Genomic DNA, 20,359 nt, shown 5'->3' with positions numbered 1-20,359 from the left:
ACCCAGTGCTCCACATGTGGTAGGCGGGTACTCTACCACTGAGCTATATCCCCAACCCTATTTTGTATTTTATTTATAGACACAGTTTTACTGAATTTCTTAGAACCTTTCCCTTGCTGATGCTGGCTTTGAACTCATGATCCTCATGTCTCAGCCTCCCAAGACACTGGAATTACAGGCATATGCCACCATGCCTGGCATGTTTTTTTTTATTATTACAATGATGTTTGTTATTAACTTTTATACATTATGTCATGAATTTTAAGTGTTAACCTTTTTAGAGCTTGATTTAAATTTTTTTTATTTCTACAACTTAAAATATATTAAAGCCCATGCACATAGATCTGATGCATGGTAGTTTTAAGTAGGCATATTTAAAAAACATTTAAGATCTGGAAATAGTGGTGCACATCTGTAATCCCAGGTACTAGGGGAGTAATCCCAGGGTAAGAGGATTGTAATTTCAGGACCAGCCTGGGCAACTGAATGGGACCCACTCTCAAAATAAAATAAAATAAAATGGATGGTGGATGTAGCTCAATGGCAGAGTGCTTGCCTCACATACATGTGGTTCTGGGTTCAGTCCCTACTACTGAATAAGAAAAAAAAACTTTTTGTGCTCTGACTTGAGATAACCATTGATGAATAAAACCAGCATAGTGATAAAATAGCTTTTCTGATTTAAAAAGTTTTCAGAGCAAAGATTAAATGTCTCCATGTGATCTCCATGAACGTTTGAGTTGCCAGAATGAAGGATGATTTGCCAGGTGTTGGTACACAGTAATCAAAGTTGTAGCCTTTTTGAAAAGCAAGGCTGCTTCAAAAAGAAATAACAAACTGATTTTCAAGATGTGTTAGATGAATGGTATATGACTCTTAGTGTAGCTGTGACTATAGATTTGTTACAAAAAGTCTTCATGGAAGGAGTCCGATTGAGGTATATACTAAAAGATTTGAATAACTGAAAGAGCAAGGATGATATTAATAGGGGGACCATAATGAACTCCAAATTTGTTGCTCTCTTTTATGTTATATTGTTCTTAGGCTGGAAAGTTTCTTGAGTATGGAAAGTGTAATAATATGTGTCAAATTTGGGGAGATTTTTAGAGTTTATAGATGAAGGACTTGAAAGTAAGCCTTATCTTGAAGGCAGTGGACCATCTACAGTTGAACTCATTAATCACATCTGATCATCTGTTGGTCAAATGTGTTTCACTCTCTTTTGAGTTATTTATATTTCCTAACCCTAACAGGGTAACTTCAACATATTTGACAAGTTATTTAAACACTTTGAAACTTAGTTTACTTATTTGTATAAGTGGTAAAATAATTACCTGCCAGTCTTGTGGGTAAATGACACAGTATAGAGTACAATGCTTGATAAATAATAGACTTTCTGGGAACATGAATTTATCTCCTTTTTCTCAAGATTCTTCATTTTAATATTTTTAATTGCTTAATTATTTTTGCTCCCAAATGTATAATGATTTTATGATATTGATATTAACATAGATGTTGTGATCTAAACCTGAGATAACATATTTTAAGGAAAGCTTGTTCATTAAAATCAGTGTTTTAGTTTATCTTTCTTTATAATGGGAAATGTAATCTGATTCAGTTGTCAATTATTAGATTGAGACATTTCCAATTTGTAACTGCTGTTTTTAACAGTTAGAAATGGTAATTTCATGAGAGTCACCCTAATTAAACTTGGGACATCGCCTGTTAGACCAGTGGATACTTAAATACTTAGTTTTCATAATTTCTTTTTGCTCTTAAAGGTCCTGATAAATTCAGTGCCTTTCTATTTTCTAATGTTGAAGAAAATGCTGTTACTGAGGAAATAAATGATAAAATGTGGTTTAAGTACTAAGATTTTCTCAATACATACCTCTACTGCAATGCTCAGCAGATATTGTAAAGGAAATCTCTCTTCCATTTTGAAATAAATTCTGCTTAGTTTTATTCCTGGGAAACCAGTACCATTTTTATCTATTTTCCACGTGTGTGTGTGTGTGTGTGTGTGTGTGTGTAAATAGAAGTACAGGCTAATCATGATCATGACTTAGTTGGAAAAGAAATAACAAACTGATTTTCATGATATGTTATATGAACGGTATGTGACTCTCAGTGTAGCTGTGACTAGAGTTGTTATGAAAAGTCTTTGGAATATGCATATGTATATATAATTTTTACAGGCATGTACTGCTGCTACTGGGGATTACAGGCATGCAATTTCTTTTTCATCTGGACATATAATTTTTTCACACATGGTAGTAAAGTATGCTTTTTGAGCTCACGTTTCCTCACTTAACTATGTTAATATTTAACATATAGTACTTTTTCTGTTCTAGGCTATGTTTATTAAGCACTTGGTATTGATTATTAACATTCATTTCAACCTTGAGAAATAGGTAATGCTATTCCTCTGTCATAGGTGAAGAAATAGGCCACAGAAACTGTAAGTAGCATCTTAGTTGTTGAGTTGAACTCCAGCAGACTGGGTAGAATCCTCACTACTGGACAGTTTGCTGCTGTACAATAGTTTCTCTTTATCTATAGGAGCATGATCCAAGACTCTCAGTGGAGGCCTGAAACCATGGGTCATACTATGTTTATAAACTTTTTCCTTACAAACCTATGAGAAAATTTAATTTATAAATTAGTCACAGAAAGAAATTAATAGTATCTAGTTATAAAACAGAAGTTTTTACAAATGGACATTGGATGTAATAACTGAGCTAATTTCAGTAGCACATATAATGTGGATATGTTTGATTCCACATCCTAGGTGGAAGGAAACAGAATTGTGTGAGATTTCATCCTACTAGTCATAAAAGTGCACAATTTAAAAGTTGTGAATTGTTGTGGAAATTTTTGTTTGATCAGTTAGGATTATGGTTTATTGTAGATAGCCATGAAAAGCAAAAAAGAAACTAGTACTGATTCAATTGTTTCCTACCACTATATAGCTAACTGCTGTATTCTTTTAAATAAATACTTAGAATTAATTAAAAATTAATTCTTAATATAACCAGGTCCTGGTTGGTGGACATGTGTTTCCACCTATGTAATGCCTGCATCATTTTGAATATGCACAGAGTTTCTACATGTTTTTCATCCTTTCATATTTTGAAGTAAATGAGTCTTGTAGTCACATAATTATGTTTTGGTTTTTGACTTGAGGCTTTTTCTTACAGTGGATATATTTAGAGCATTTATATTATGGAATAATGCTTAGTTCTTAATATTTTAGAGCTAATGGTTTGAGATAAATGAATGTTTGACAATGGAGGTGTAATTAATTGTGTAAAGCAGTACAGTTGTTAACAATGTTATAACTCAGTCCATTTTTTTCCTCAATTTTTGTTGGTTGTGCAACATTGTCAGTGACTCTTTCATTTGTATTTTTAGGCATAGTTTTTTTTCCAGAGGACTCTATAGGTATTCATTCACTGGTTTTTTTTTAATATTTTTATTCTTTTTAGTGGTACATGAGAATAGAATGTATTTTGACATATACACATAGAGTATATTTCCACAGTTTTTAAAACATTGATAACTCCCTCCTTCTGCTTTTTACATAGCAGTGCTTTTACCTAGATTCTCAAAGGATTCTCTTTTTAAATCTTTTAAGTGTAGTGAATATAATAGCATTCATCTTGATTAGTTTGCACCTATTGTTCTTAGGAAAAGGTGTGTCCTTTCAAACTATGACTTCTTCTGATTCTTCTCTGTCTTGAGCAGTGCCCAAGGATTTGGGTGAATGCTTCAGGTGATGCAAGCAGAGATTGATTGGCTGTGCAATCTAATTTAGTGAATGGATGATAGTTTTTAGATTTGAAGGTTATATCTTTCATGCTTGCTTGAGATGTTCCATCCTTTCTCCTTAGTTTCTTCACTGCATTTGGCAACTCTTCTTATATAATGTGGCTATGGTGATTTCCTGTTTATTTGAAGATAGTATTCATATTTCTGTTTCTCATTTTTCTCTCCTGGTTGTTTTGAGACTTTCCAAGAGGAAGAGGAGGCCATCTTTCCTCTACCATTTTTCAAACTAGAAATCTAAAGAACTGTTGGTCCTGTTTTTTTAAATTAAAATAATTTTGCTATAACAAATAAAATATGGGAGCTGGAGTTGTGGCTAAGCAGTAGAGCACTTGCCTAGTCCATGAAAGATGCTAGGTTTGATCCTCAGTACCACAAAAAATAAATAAAATAAAGCTATTGTGTCAAAATACAACTGAAAAATATTTTTTTTAAAAAAAAGAATAAAATACATGCTTATCCATCACTGTAGTTTCCTGAGAGCTAAAACCATTTTATTTACAGAGGGTGTGCTAGGTTCCCCCTCCATCCATGCTTGCTAGGGAAGCATGTCAGCACTGATCTACATCCCAGGTATAGATTAAAAAAAACTTAAAAAGTCACATTTTAGCATTAAATTGTTTTTTAAAAGTATTTTTCTTAGCTGTAGGTGGACACAGTATCTTTATTACATTTTTATATGATGCTGAGGATTGAACTTAGTGCCTCATGTGTGTTAGGTGTGTACTCTACCATTGAGTAACAACCCTAGCCCTACTATATTATTTTGATTGTATCAATTTGTGATTATGAAGCCTTGTATTAGAAAATATTAAGAATGATACTAGAGAATATAGTCAGGCACTATTAGTAGATTGGTTATTTGTTCTTTAGTATGTCTTACTGTTGATTCCTTTTTGAACTGAATCTGAAAATTTAACTTTGATGTTTTAGATTCTGCCACTCAAATAATTTTACTTTAAGATCCTTGATATAATAACAGTAGTTATACAATATATTTTTTCTGAATGACATTTTGTTTTCAAAGGAAAATGCCAATTATTTTTCTCACTTAATGATACTTTTAAAGGAAATATTTAAAATCCTTATGTTCTCTGATTTGGATATATGCATTTGACTCAGTTCCATTCTCCCTATCATTTTGGATGTGCAAGAGCAGTATAGCAGTTGGGAAGAGATCAGTGTTTTTCCCCTTAATTTTTCATAGGCAATGACAAGATTACTTTCTTAGTCCAAATTAAAAGTACATCTGACACCGGACCTGCGGCTGGGGCGCAGTGGAGCGCGCCGGCTGCCTCCGGGCGGGGCAGAGTGATGGGCCTGGTGCCGGCCGCCTGCCACTCACCTGCGAGCTCTTGGTCCGGGTCGCCATGGTCCAACTCGTGGCCCCTGCCACCGCTCCACGTGCCCGCACTGGCGCTTCAGGCGCTGCTGGCTCCGCCCCAACAGGACGCCGGCGGGCGGGACGTGCAGGAACCACGTGGGCCGGGTTTTGCCTTCCGTGCTGAAGAGGAGTGAGGGTTTCTGTTTGTTCCCAGAGCGTCGGTAACTCCGATTTCCAATTGGATTTAGAAGACGTGCAACCCGAGTGCAGGCCTGTCCCCAGCCGTCTGGAACCTGGACCTTCCGCTGCTTGCTTTCTGTCTGACCCGGAGAGCCGAGGCTTCCTGCGGTGGAAGTCTGCGTGCGAGAACAAAATCGGGGTTCTTTCCGAGGGCGTGGCGGCTGTGGATTGGCGGGCTCCCCTAAAGGGTGTCCCAGATCTCGGCCCCAGTTATCGCGGGCCATAAGACTGTGATTTGTCCGGTGGGGAGAGTTTGCGCGTTTGTTGGAGAGTGGCGTGCCCCAGTTAGCTCCGGAGTCCGAAGAACACCCCCTCTGCCCTATTTCCATCTGCCTACCGCTTGGCGGGTTTATTTACTTTCTTTTTATTAGCTGACGTGTAGGAGGTATGTATAAATGAGTAGTGAATGCAGCCAATTGGGATAAAAAAAAAAAGTACATCTGACAGGGTTGGGGTTGTGGCTCAGTGATGGAGTGCTTTCCTAACATGAGCAAGGCACTGGGTTTGATTCCTTAGCACCACATAAAAAGTAAATAAATGAATAAAATAAGGATATTAAAAATGGCATCATGTTTACAAACAAAAAAGTACATATGACAACGTCACAGAATATTTTAATATTTGGTATTTTATTATTTTAATATTTAATATTTTAAATTATTGGAAATTTTAGTCTCAACTCTTTATCATTCAAGTTACTGGTAACTTTATACTTTTTAAAATCTCAAAATTTTAATGGTTTTAAAAATATATATCAGTGTTCTAGTTTGTTTGATAAATGACACATGTTTGCTAGTAAATGGAACTGTAAATGCTTAAAATATTATGAGATTAATAGATATTTCGGAGAAAATGTTTTAGTATCCTCATAAATTTGAGAACTTTTGTATATAATGTAATGATGACCCCATGAAAAATATAAAGAGCACAAATAATTTCTTCTGAAAAGCCAATCAACATTGATGTTAGAAACACATTTTATCCCAAATATCTTTGACCATTGAAACTAGAGGATATTGAAATACATTTTGGGGAGATGTTGAGAATATATTACAGAATATTTTCAGATTAACATATTGTTAGGATATTCATAAATATGTGTTTGGAGATAATCATGGTTACCTAAGGCCATGGGGACCTAATGTACTTTTAAATATTAAACTATCTCAGTGTGTAAATATACTCAGGACAATTAATAATGTTGGTGTCTTCTATTGTCAAGGGTATTTTTCTATAATCCTAAGAATTTTATTAGAATTGATTGTCACCATTATGTATTAAACTTGGGTTTTTTTGAACTACATTCTATTAAGACTTAGTAGTAGAAATTTTGGTGTTTTAAGGAACCTATGAAATCATTTCATATACACTCAAGACTTACTTTTTTTTATTAAAAAAATTGAAGCCCAGAAATATATTTTTTTGCTCAAATCATATTGCAATTCATCAAGAGATTTAGAACCAAACCCCAGTTCCAGACCTTTTGTTGTCTTTTTGTTGTTGGTTTTACTGCATTTTCATTTATGTATTATTCTTTTAAGGACATTCCTTCTGAGATGGAAATTAGTTAAAAGATATCTCCATTTAACAAGAGAATTGAGGGAAAAGGTTGTTTGTATAATATGAGGTGAGTCATATTTAATGAGAAACTAAGTAAGCCACTAGACACACAGTTCTCTCCTCAATAATCTAAATTATTTTTCTCTTCTCTTTATCTCATCCACCTTTTGTTGCCACCCCAACATTAGATTACTAGTTTTAAAATAAGCATGTATCCTTACTGGTTATACTACTAAGCAAATTATCAAGGCTAGGTATTAAGACCAGGGAAATAGGCCAAGGATAGGTGAGTTCAATTCTTTTCTGAATTGAGCTGCATCATCACTTCTTAGTGGCTGGTTATGGAAAGATTTATCTATATCATCTAATATTATTAGAGAAGTACACTTAAATGACTAGAGTTAATATCTACATTTTGAGTTTAAATTTATTTAAAAAACTATTTTGGCATACTTTTTGCATAAAGATATTTAGTACAATTGGACTTTATGAATTATGCATTTGATATAAGTGTATTATTGAAAGATTTTTAAGTTACAGAATGATCAGTAAATTACTAGTGTGGTTGTAGGATCAGGACTGAATGAGGGGGAAAATAATTTCTAAAAAAATAGATATTTGGGTTTTTTGTATTCAGTTGGCAATTTTCCGTTAAACCGTAGAATGCAATCCTACCTTTAGAAATCTTTTTCTGTCAAATATTTTTCTTGGTTCATATGTCCAATTCAAATTATTTACATGATTATTTATATTTACTTATTGTATTCTGAAATTCAAGAGGCATATATTATTATAGGTGATAGTCTCCTGACTGTCAAAAATATCTTCTTGGATAGGTCATTTAATTTCTTTAAGCCAGAATTTCCTTATCTATAAATGGGCCTTAATCTGCCTCAGAATTATTTTAGCAACTTAGTGAACTGACTGATAAAAGCACTTATCACAGTGCTTGGCACATAACAATAATTACTTTTTTGCTGCTGCAAATACTGTTGTCAGATTCAAATCATACTATTTGGCAAATCATTTCACTAGACCTTGGTTATCTTTTAAATGGGAATGCTGCTACCTGGGATGCTTGCTTTTTTAAAAAATTGTTTTGGAAATCAAATGTAATAGTTGGTAAACTCTCCTGTCTGAGCTGAAGTAGCAAATTTTATACTATTAGAACCAAGTGAGGTGGGATGGGGGGGTAAAACACATAGAGTGGAGGTCTGCTTTTAGGGAAAGAGTTCAACTAAAGGCTCTAAAACAGATTTGCCTTTGCTGAGTTCTGCCAGACATAGACACATGCGGGTATACAGCTTCCTTCTAGGCCAGCCAGACAAATACAGACTCCTTTGTTAATTGTCATTTAGAGATACATCATCCCTTGGAAATTGAAAATTATCTATCAAGATATTAGTTTCATTGGTGTTATTGATATATAGTACCCATGAAATCCTTGAAGAGGAATCTGTGGTAGGATATAGACTCTTTTAACAGAGTATCCATAGCCTTTAAGAATTTGGCCTCAAATTTTTTACCTTGTTCATCTTTGTGCCCTCACCATGTCCTCCCCCCACCGCCTCATCACCTCAACTCACACATCTTTTCCTGGGAGAGATTAAGCAAGTAAGTTTGGTGTATATTTTTAGTTCTTCTGTGCACTTACATAGATGTGTAACTCCCACATAAATTTATACTTTTTTTTAAAAAAAGATAAAAAATTACTCATTATGAAGAAAACACATTTTTGGAATTTATATCCCAATACCAGCATATATGATAACAACAGTCTATAAATACAAAATCTCCATCAAACTTCTGTAAATGCTTATAAAGTATACTACATATAACTTTGGAAGATATTACATATGATTTTTCATATACAGTATATGTAAACAGGGTGATTCATATAGTTGTGTAATTTTAGAGATATGGTTAGTGCATTATTTAACTATTGCTTATGTATTACAAGACATTCATTAACATTCAAATTTACAGATTCTTGCTTCTTGTCATCTTTTGTTCCTGTGATTTTTATCAGTTATTGGTTATATAATGTTTTTCTGATGCCTTCAATTAATTTAGACTTTTCTGTGACCAATTTAGAAACCATTATCTCCACTCTGTCTGGTCTCTTGAGTAATTGGCAAAGAAGGGGGTGTTGAAATCCTCAATTATAGATGAAGATTTATGAGTTTTCTTTTTAGTTTTATCATGGTCATCTTGAGACTTATGAAATAATTATTTAAAAAATTTTTTATGAGTTTAATTTTTTTATTGGTTGTTCAAAACATTACAAAGCTCTTGACATATATTTCATACATTAGATTCAAGTGGGTTATGAACTCCCATTTTTACCCCAAATACAGATTGCAGAATCACATCGGTAACACATCCACATTTTTACATAATACCCTATTAGTAACTGTTGTATTCTGCTACCTTTCCTAAAATAATTATTCCTGAAATAATTATTTAAAACTTGAAACAGTGACAGGATAAGACTTGTTAAACTATGGACCAGTGGCCAAATGTAGGTTGAGGCCTGGTTTGCTATAAAATTTTGTTGAAACTCATCTACTCCTGTTTGTTGTGTGTTATCTTCTTCTGCTCTCATACTGAAATAACAGAATTCATATTCCTGCCACACAGACTTAATTTGGTCTGCAAAGCCTATGATCCTATACAGAAAGTTTTTGACCTCAAAGTTTCATGTATTGAAGGCCTGGGCTCCACCTTATGGCCCATTTGGGAGGCTTTGGAACCTTTTATGAGGTAGAATTTAGTGGAAGGAATTTAGGTCTTCAGAGGCACACCCTTAATGGGAATATTGAGACTCTGGGATGTTTTTCCCATTTTGCTTCTTGCAAGCATGTTGAGAGATGTCTTGCTCCTCATGTATTCCCTGGCATGATGTACTGCCTCACAATAGGCCCAAAGGTAACAGGGCCAAGTAACCATAGTCCAAAGCCTCTGTAATGTGAACCAAAACAATCCTTACTTCCTTAAAGTTGTTTATCTGATATTTTGTCACAGTAACAGAAAGCTTCCTGACAGAACCCTGAGTTAGAAGATACTGGAAGTCTAAATTAATCAACACCCATATGCAATCATGATATGTATGCTTATCTTTGTAATTGAGCATGTTATAAGGCAAAGGATATACATGGAATTTAAAATTGGCATCCCTTTTTTAAAACTTTTCCACTTATTAGATGTGTCATTGTTCTTGTTTATATGTAGGGAATAGAGTCACTTTTCAACTTAGAAATTCAAAATTGTTTTCATAATTTATAACATATTTTTTTGCTCATGAAAGTTACCTCAACCTAGACCTTTGCAAGGGGGAAATCAGTGCCATTTTCTGGTTTGATGCCATTTTGGATTAATAGTAAAATGGATTTAAGAGAGTTAACTTGGTTATAAGAATGGGATTTGTTTAATATCTTCCTTAGGATCTGGGTGTGAGACTATGAAATAAGATAGATTAAAACCCCATATAAAGTGCTCTATAAACAGTAGTTATTAGATTGTTGGAAATAAGAGTTACCAGGGGTGGTGAGTATCTCACTATAAAAACACATTGCTGGCATCAGTTTAATTATTGATACAATTTTAGGATTTCTTTCTCAATTGGATTTGAAGCATTTGAGACTGAGTACTATTTATACTATTACATGAATGAGTACAAAATTCTCAATTTTTGTAAATGTAGCTGTCCCTCCAAACATTGTACAATTAAAGTAATTACATAAAGCCCAGACTCTTGAATATCTATTTTCAAGCAACATCAAAGATTACTCTGAGTACATTTTCTCTTAAAAAGTTTGGCAGTGTCTTGGACTGTCAAGTCAGTTCGCCTGAACAAAGTGTTTTTACTAGATGTGATTTTTTTTAGTTAATAATCCAGCCTGGTTATTTAATTAAAGAATAAAAGCGTGGTGAACTGAGAGTAAACTGTGTAGTAGCAAATCTCACTAGGTACAGGAGCTGCAGGATGGGTATGTGGCTCAGCTCAAATTCATCACGGCTAGAATAAAATCATTGAAATAGCTCAAGCACTGGTAGTTTGAATTTCAAATATAGCGTATGATGTTAATAAACTAAGGGAACTCCTTTAGACTTCAAGAGGACCCTAAAATTATGAGTAATATTTTTTCTTCATTAATGTACTTATATCATGAACTGTCCTTGACCTTCAACCTTCATTATTTTAAAATGATACTTGAGAAATACATTTACTGGTGTTCAGATCCCACATTTGGTCAGATCAAATGTTTCCCAAACTTGATAAGCTTTTATGCAGACACTAGGTTTTCAATTTCCTGGACTCTCTTCCATAAAGGTTCTGATTAAGTAGTTGGAGATGGAGGCTCAGCTTTTGCACTTTTAAATATTATTTACTTTTACACAGTGACATTGGATTTTTCCTTCTAAATTGTGTGTGTATATCTAAATAAAAACTGAATTTTCAGAAACTTAGTATGATGGCCTTTCTTTCAATGTTTTTTTTTTGTTGTTGTTTGAATTTAGTACCAGAAATTGAACCCAGGGGTGCTTATCCACTGAGCCACCTTCCTGGCTCTTTTTATATTATTATTATTTTTTTTATTTTGAGATAGAATCTTGCAGAGTTGCTTAAAGCCTCACTAAATTGCTGAGGCTGCCTTTTAACTTGTGATGCCCTTACCTCAGCCTCTGGGGAACTACTAGAATTTACAGGCATGTGACTTCATGCCTGGCTCATGATGACATTTTAAGTACATATGAGCATTGCTGTATCCCTGAAGTGATGCATATTTTCCATTATTAATTGTTGTATTGTTTAAGTAAAAGCACTTCATTGGTTTGAATGGGCCATAGTGGTGAATGTCATGATCCAGAGCTTTCCTGGTATGCTAGCAAATAACAGCACATTTATTTAATTGTATTTATCAGTGTAAGTTCATACTTTGCATTTTCAAATTATAGATCCTTCATTCCCTAGCCAGCTTATTTTATCATCGCAAGGCTCCTGTTTGATCAAATTCCTACCTTTTCACTATCATATGTAAACTAAGCCCATTTATTCTTATTTTAGACAAAATGTCCCCTTTCCTGATGTACCACCCACCTCTCCTTGTTTGAACTCTACTCCATTAATAATGGGCAAGTTAGCCTAAGTTCATCTCAGCTGTTTTCACTGATAACGATTGTCCCAAACGTTCTATAGTTTGTGACACTCATATGAGGAATTAATATGCTACACTACCTAGTTACTTAGTTGTCTTGAGTGTTCTGACAGTCTAACCTCTAAACTTGTGTGGGTGAGGGGCCATAGCCTACAATTTTTTCTGTTCTTGGGTCAAACCCAGAGTCCTTATTCGTGCCAAGCAATGTGTATCATCAGTTAAAGCTAACAAGAGTTAAAAATAAGAATTGTACATTTTAAATTTAAAAAAAATGTTTGGGAGAACTGATGCATTCCACAAAATTTTCCATACCATTTCTTCACCAGTGAACTTTTTGTACTTTAAGCTGTGCTATTAATCTTTCACTTTTCCAAGAATATAGACATCATTGCTGTGTCATGGATTATCAAGGGTGATCGTTCTGATTAACCTGTATGAGAATCAAATAGAGTGCTTACTAAAGTGCACAGTTTAATACTGTTTTCCCTTATTTAAATTTTTTTCCATCTATATAATTTTGTTCCTTTTGTTCTTTTGCCACACTGCTGGTCCATTCTTTTATCAACTTTATAACCCTTCCTGTTTTCTAAAGCTATAATTAGTTGTAGGTAGAGCAGTTTAGGGTGCTGGTTAGGAATATAGCCTGTAGATATATGCTGATTTAAAATGTTGGCTGTTTTTCACTTCCATGGTAACAAAGCTAGTTATCTAAAAGTACTTCTGTGTTTCAGTGTCCCTTTGTAGAAAATGTGGATAATAGTTTATCTCATAGTGCTGAATATATATATATATATATATATATATATATATATCCATGTAAAATATATAAATATTTGTAAATTCTTCAGTGTTTGTATTAGCACTTAATAAATGTTAGCTGCCGTTGTGATTTCTCTCACTTTAACTTCCATAAAGTTTTACAACAGAGTGATTTGTAACCATTTACCTCTGTCAGATTCCAAATTACTTGAAGAGAGGGTCTGCCTTATTAATTTTTTTAAGTTTTCAATTCATTTTACATAATAAAAAGTTCAGTAAATATTGTATCAAGTAATATGAAGATGGCAAAATCCTGTGACCAGTATGGCCAAACTAGCAGGTTCTGGCAAGAGGCAAAGAGGGATAAGGAAAAAAGACTCACATACAGACAGATGTTTTTGAATGTAAATCTGGGGTTGGTGCAGTGCTGTTCTCTAAAGGAGAAGAAGATCTAATAAATTATGCCACTATTCTTCATTTATATATATGCCTCATTTTCAGGTTAAAGCCTCTAGAAGCATTATTCTTTGTACTCAGATGTTTATACGGCTAGCAACATCATGCACTAGTCCATAACCCATAGTTGCAGTGTGGAACATTAAGACCTTTGTGTAGCTCTCAAAGTTTATTGTCTGAACTTACTGTTAGGTGGGCAGGTTCAGAAGAGGCGGAACTGGTGGAACAGTGTGGTATTCTAGCAAGAGATTTCCTCTATTCCCAGGAGCTGTGTGTTTGATTTGAGTTTGATAAAACTCTAGCACAGAGTCTCCTCATAGAGGGCATTACAACATCAGGTAGGCATTCTATACCTCTGCAAAGAAACATTCTTGTCTACCAGGCATGCCCCAGCCATGAGGTCATCCAAGACTCCAGTCCCAGACAGTGTTCTCCCATTCTCTGTGACCACTCTTCACAACAAAGTTCACAGAAAGACTGTTTTTCTGAGGCTGTTTACTTCATATTAATTATAACATAAGGTAATTTAATACTCTCTATTATATTTCAGGAATTCTAATGAATCATTGATTGACCAGCACCATTTTACCAGTTGGAATGAGTTTTCAGAAATGGACAGAGTACTTTTAGATCCAATATGTGACAGATGGGTGTTACTCCATGCTGATTACATTTTCAAGCCAACACCTGTTTCATTGTGTAGGATGTTTTTCTGTTCAACATTGAATTTAATTTCTAGAAAATAAAGTAAAAGTTAATGCATTTTTTTTCAATCTTGAGTCACCATGAGTGGTAGTTTAGGGAAAAAAAAGACTCTAAAAAGAAAGATCTGCAAGTGCCATCAGTCAAAGAAAGAGAAAAGATATCAAAGACCTCTGGAGTTTTGGAGAGAGAAAGCCTTAAAAAAGAACCTAAATCCAAAGGGAAAGATGCCAAAGATGGAAAAAAAGGTCTCCAGTGCTGCCCAACCAGGGGTGGCTTTTTTAGTTGACAATATGATCAAGTGGCCATGTCCTGCATGTGGGACTGGGAAAAAATACAGTAATGCAGAAGTAACTAAAGAGCTCAATAAATGCCTGGAAGAGAATGCAGTGCGTTTGAACTTATCCAAGAAGTCTATGCACATATTGCCATCATCAATCAAACACTTGACTCAATTAACCAAACTTTATTTATACAGTAACAAACTGCAGTCCCTCCCAGCAGTGGTGGGCTTACTAGTAAATCTCATGATACTGGCTCTAAGTGAAAATTCAATTACCAGTTTGACTGACTCTCTCTTGATTTTTGGCATAATAAACTGAGAGAAATTCCCTCAGTGGTGTATAGGTTAGATTCTCTCACCACTCTCTACCTTCGCTTTAATTGCATAACTACTGTGGAAAAGGACATAAAAAACCTGTCAAAACTCAAGAGTGCTTAGCATTCGAGAGAACAAAATCAAATAACTATCTGCTGAAATTGGTAAGAACATTTAGGTTATTACTATTGATTTTACTATTTTTTTATGTTAAATAATTCTGTGGAGTGCTTTTACACATCAGAAAATCCCTAATATTTGTTTCTAATTTCCATTTTCCCTGTGATCTACTTAATATTACATGACTTGAGATTATTTTGTAGGATTAAAATGTAAGATAGAATATAGATATAATTAGACCTTTATTGCAAACACAATCAGTTCTGATTTTGATTGGAAAAATGAATTTGAAAGATGTTTGCTTAATTAATAAGTTGTCATCTGTTTTCAAAGTATATTTATACTAGATATATTAAGGCTCTATGTGCCCATTCTCTAACTTTCCTTTTTTTATCTGAAGGCTTTAAATTCACATCACTTTCTACTTAGTGTATTTCTAAAGATCTTCATATTATACCTTTGTGAACCTGAAGTGCCATAGGAAAATAGAAAAACATGTTTTTAAATTTTGGCAGTACCTACATTTTTATTTAAAACTCTAATATTACTATACTAGAGTGAATCTCATCATCATGTATGTCCACAAGACATTAATTTAAAAAAATGAATGCACTTAAATAACAGAAAGATCAATAAAGGAAAGGAAAGAGGATCTGAGGGGGTGGATAAAGGCAAGTATTTTATACTGAATTGGAGCAAATCATATTCCATGCATTTATAATTGCATCAGAATGAATCCTAATGTATCACTAATATGATGCAATTAAAAAATAGGAAAATAATCAAACATAGTAGCTGTGCAGGGTGATACATGCCTATAATCCCAGCTACTTGGGTGGCTGTGGCAAGGAAGGTGGCTTGAGCCCAACATTTCCAGATATGCCTGGGCAACATATTGTATCAAAAATGGAATCAAAACAGCAAACAAAAAAAATCCAGAACAGAAAAGTAGAAGAAGAGAGATCTGTAGTAAAACAACACTTAGCATTTCTATAACACTCATTCTTGTCTTGTATAGTAAGCTGAATAGTAAGAAAATAAAGGAAATGTTTTAAAAGAATAGTAGTAGGAAAAAAGTAATGAATCAAGATATGTAAAGTCAGTAAAGTATGAATTATCTTTATTTTTAATTATGGGAAAACTTCTGAACTATTTTGAATATAGAAATTTATTGGCATCAATTTTGTGAAATTAAAGTTACAATTTTGTGGGGTTTTTGTAAGAGTTTTTAAAAATCAAAATACAAAGTATATTTTTATTTTTAAAAGGGAAGCTTTTATTTTGTAAAAGGTTCATTCAAAATACACAAAGATTAATTAAATACATTCTTGCATTCAGTATAGATCTTGTTAGTGACAAAGGAAATTTTCTGATATCAGGCTCTGGAGCTTTTCAGGGAGATAATGTTCTGAGTTTTAAAATGCAGTTAGACTTCTAGATAACGTGTTTTATTAGATTTAAGTCTAGACACTTAAATATTAACTTTAACTTCAGATTATAGACTTTCTGAAGTAATACATGGTATGTATGAAGAAAGTATAGTTTGCTCAAGAGGTATTAAAATACTCCCAAGAATTTCTGCGTGGAAGTGATTTATTACATATGGTCCCATAGAAATGAGATTGTAGAATGACTTCTGTTAGTATCATATTGTCAAAATTTGATCTGCATTTATGGCTTATTGCTGGATGGAAGTATAGACTTGGAAAAACAAATACTGAATTTTTTGTTTTTCGGAGGAATTGAACTCAGGGACACATGACCAGTGAGATACACCCACACTACATTTTGAATTTTATTTAGACACGGGGTCTCACTGAATTGCATAATGCTACACCCTTGCTGATGCTGGCTTTGATCTCTTTGTATTCTGGTCTCAGCCTCCTGAGATACTGGAATTACAGGCATGTGCATCATGCTCAGCCAACAGCTGAATTTTTGTAAAGAGATGTGAGATGTTATTGCTTTTCTTTGTTAATGTTGTTTTGTTTTTGTGCTATACTTAGTCCTAAAAAGTTTGACTTAAATTCACAAGTCATTCTGTTAGGGTTTTTTTCTATAGCATTGCTATCAAATTACCTAGACATTAATATAATATTGTTGAATGAGTAATTATTTAACAAGATTTTAAATTTAACTTTACTTTGTTCTTGAGAGTATACAAGCAGCACTTTTACTGAAAATTGAACATACTTTAAAATTTTTTTTTAAATATTTGTTTTTAAAGTGTAGATGGACACAACAAAATACCTTTATTTTTATTTGGTGCTGAGGATAGAACCTGGACCCAGCCCGTGCTAGTCAACAGCTCTACAGCTGAGCCACAATCCCAGCTCCTGAACATAACTTTTTAAATTGGTGTATTTTATGCCATTAAATGATTCATATTTGCAGCTACCTAACTTTTGTCTTTTATTCCTAAATTTCTAATTCTAAAAACAAATCATGGAATTGAAACATCCTCACGTATTATGTCTTTGAAAAGATGATGAGAGATCTTAAGTTTTATTCTAAAATGAAGAGTAGAAGTATCCAAAATTTCCTTCATTATCTTTATTCTTTCAATTAATATAATGCTTTGCACTAAGCACCAAACAGACACAGTGAAGATGTGGAAGTACTCAAGCTCTGAGGATTGTTATGTCTAGTGTGAATTATTCTGTTCATTTATTATTATGTAATGTTTTCTGTATTCCAGATGATTTTCCTTGCTTTGAAGTTTGCTTTGTCTGAAATTATAGCCATGCCAACTCTGTCTTCATTGTCTATTGTTTTAAAGTTCTATTAAATTGAGAAGTTATTTTTGTTTATTAAAAAATTATGTATTTATGTAACATCAGATTATATGCCTGTATTAAGCATGTATATTTTGAGGTGTAAGGCATGTCTCCATCTGAACTCAAGTTGTATTTGATATAATTGTGCTATATTTGTCAGCTTTTTAAATCTGGACTATGTCATCCAGAATTTGTGGTTAAATTTGCTACTTGAATATATGACATGGAACCCTGGATGTAGCTAGTGGTAAAATATGTTCTTAGTAGGTGTGAGACCCTTAGTTCAATCATCAGGACAAAAGAAGAAAACCCCACATGACAGATTAGTAAAGTAATCTTTTACAAGAAATATTTTCATGTTATTAGGTGTAATTTGGAAATAATAGATTCAAATTTTGAGTTCAATTTTAATATTTTCAGAAAGAATGTAAATGTGTTGGAGAAAACCAGGTTTTGTTCTTACAATCCAAGTATGTTCATTGATTTTCCATTTTCAAAAAAAATGTTGCCAATGTAATAATATTATATTTCTAGTTATGTTTCAAAATCATGAAAATTACTCCCTTGCATCCTAGTATTACCTGAGATATTATTTAATAATGCTTATTAAATCACTATGTTGGTCAATTTGCAGGTGAATTATGTAACCTCATTATGCTGGATGTAGCTCATAATCAATTTGAAAACCTTCCAAAGGAGATTGGAAACTGCACACACATAATCAACCTTGACTTGCAGGACAATGAACTGCTAGACCTCCCAGATACTATAGTTATGAGAGGAGAAAGAAGATATTGATGGTTATTTATAGCAACCTAGATACTTAAAGGGTTATTTTTGATCCATTTTGGTAACACAAATTAAAGAAATTATCAAAGTACTATATAAGTAATAAGAATTTTAAGACAGTGTTTGAAAACTTTTTCTATTTCAGAAAAATAAAATTAAATTTTAGGAAATTAACTCAGTTGGTTTAAAAGAATGTTAAGTTTCATGTATATACTCTATTATTTATAGATAATTATAAAATGATGGAGTATTGGTATTTTTATTTCAGCATATTACATGGAGGAGGTCCCTTCTTTGCTAAAGTAGGCAATATTAAAAAATAAAGCCTTTGCTGTTTAGTTTTCTGAACATGGCCAGTATAGTTTAAAGGTTGCTTATTTGTAGTGTTGAGGGAGTAGTAAGAAAAGACATGTTTTGAAGACTTCATACACCACACTGCAAAAAGTTTGAGCTTACCAAGACAATGTTTTATAATTATGTAGATTTTTTTAAAAACCCAAACATTTCTACAAACAAAAAAGGTAATTTTGAAAACATAATGCTTTTTAGTTATTAGTGTAATATAAGAATACAATAGTGCTTATTTGGAAAAATATTCATATACTCTCATTAAAATTATTTCAGAGATGCTATTGTATTTTTTGAGATGTAGGTTTGTCTTATCTTTCTCTAGAAAGATTTTTGATTAATTGAGGCAGGTACCTAATGGGATCACTATAATCAATTCGTGTTCATAGATGGATATTTTTTTGGTCCATTAGGTAATACAAAATATGTTACAGATTATTTAGAGGACTGTTTTATCTCTAATTCACCTATATTATTTGTTATAGTCATGATTGGTCCCACTCTGCTTAGGCCCTAGTTTTGACTCTTGCCATAATGACAGCCTTGGAGCTGCAGGTTAGGAAAGTGCTCTCAAAATCGTCAGCCTTTTGATTATTTATGGTCTATTATTTAGTTCTTGTTAGTTCTTTTTTTTATTTTGGAAGATGGTTTTTAGAGTTTTTTAAGGGTATGGTTTGAATTAATTCCCAAGGAAACTGCTAAAGAATTTTAAAATCCAGTTATTTGGCACAACTCTATACAGAAAAGCTTGCTGAGACTTAATTATAGATACTGTCCATTGAACATATGCTTTCCTGAATTCTTGTCATGGGTCTTTATGTCATATTCTTATTTGAAGTGATAATGGGTTAAAAGTATTTTCTAAACGTTGTTCTGAAAGGCAAGATCATCTGTAACTCATAATAAATTGTTCTTATAGCCATAGTGAATATTTTATATAAATTTTCTATATGAGATTTATATTCATGGATCAATATAGTAGGAAACAAGAACAACTATTTCCTAATTTTTTTTCTTTAAAATCTATTGAAGTGGCTGGAGTTTTGGCTTAGTAGTAGAATGCTCATCTAGCATGTGCGAGGCACTGGGTTTGATCCTGAGCACCACATAAAACTAAATAAATAAAATAATGGTATTGTGTCCAACTACAACTTTAAAAATTTTTAAAAAATAAAATCTACTGAAATGGCAATGATGAACAAAGAGAAATGATCCTGGAAGAAAAAAGCATAGAAAATATGTATTGTATATAAAACATGATCAGATTAATTAAAAAAGAAAATATGAATAAAATGCAAATCTTAGAAATATGCTTCCCAAATCAAACTAAATAGAAAATGCTATATACTATAGTGATCACAAACACCAAAAATATTGATCTATAGGATAAAGTAGAATTTCCCTCGATATCTAGAACAGAAAGAAGGGAATGTATGTAAATCCTGTGAAAAAATTATATTATGAGAAATAAACTAGAAGTACTAGAAAGAGAATATTGGAGTAATCCAATGAAGAAAATTATAAAATATAATTTCAAAATACACTGATTTCTTAAACCTGATTAAAACCCAGATAATAAGGATAAGACTAAAATTGGTTTCCAAAAAATATAATCAAAAAGGTACTTTCAGTTTTAAAAATCATATTCATTGACTAATTTGGAATAAATTATATATTCTTGTATAAAATTTTACAACCC

The 20,359-nt window shown here is 33.0% G+C and overlaps 1 pseudogene; it reads left to right on the top strand.

The window, feature by feature from the left end:
• Positions 1-13,172: 13,172 nt before the first annotated feature.
• LOC143389064 (uncharacterized) lies at positions 13,173-18,321 on the top strand (annotated as a pseudogene).
• The last annotated feature ends 2,038 nt before the right edge of the window (positions 18,322-20,359 follow it).

This window comes from Callospermophilus lateralis, unplaced genomic scaffold (assembly GCF_048772815.1).
Source record: "Callospermophilus lateralis isolate mCalLat2 unplaced genomic scaffold, mCalLat2.hap1 Scaffold_43, whole genome shotgun sequence".
NCBI classification, from domain to species: domain Eukaryota; kingdom Metazoa; phylum Chordata; class Mammalia; order Rodentia; family Sciuridae; genus Callospermophilus; species Callospermophilus lateralis.
Note: the sequence above shows the minus strand (reverse complement) of the source record. Positions and strands in the feature narration are given on the sequence as shown.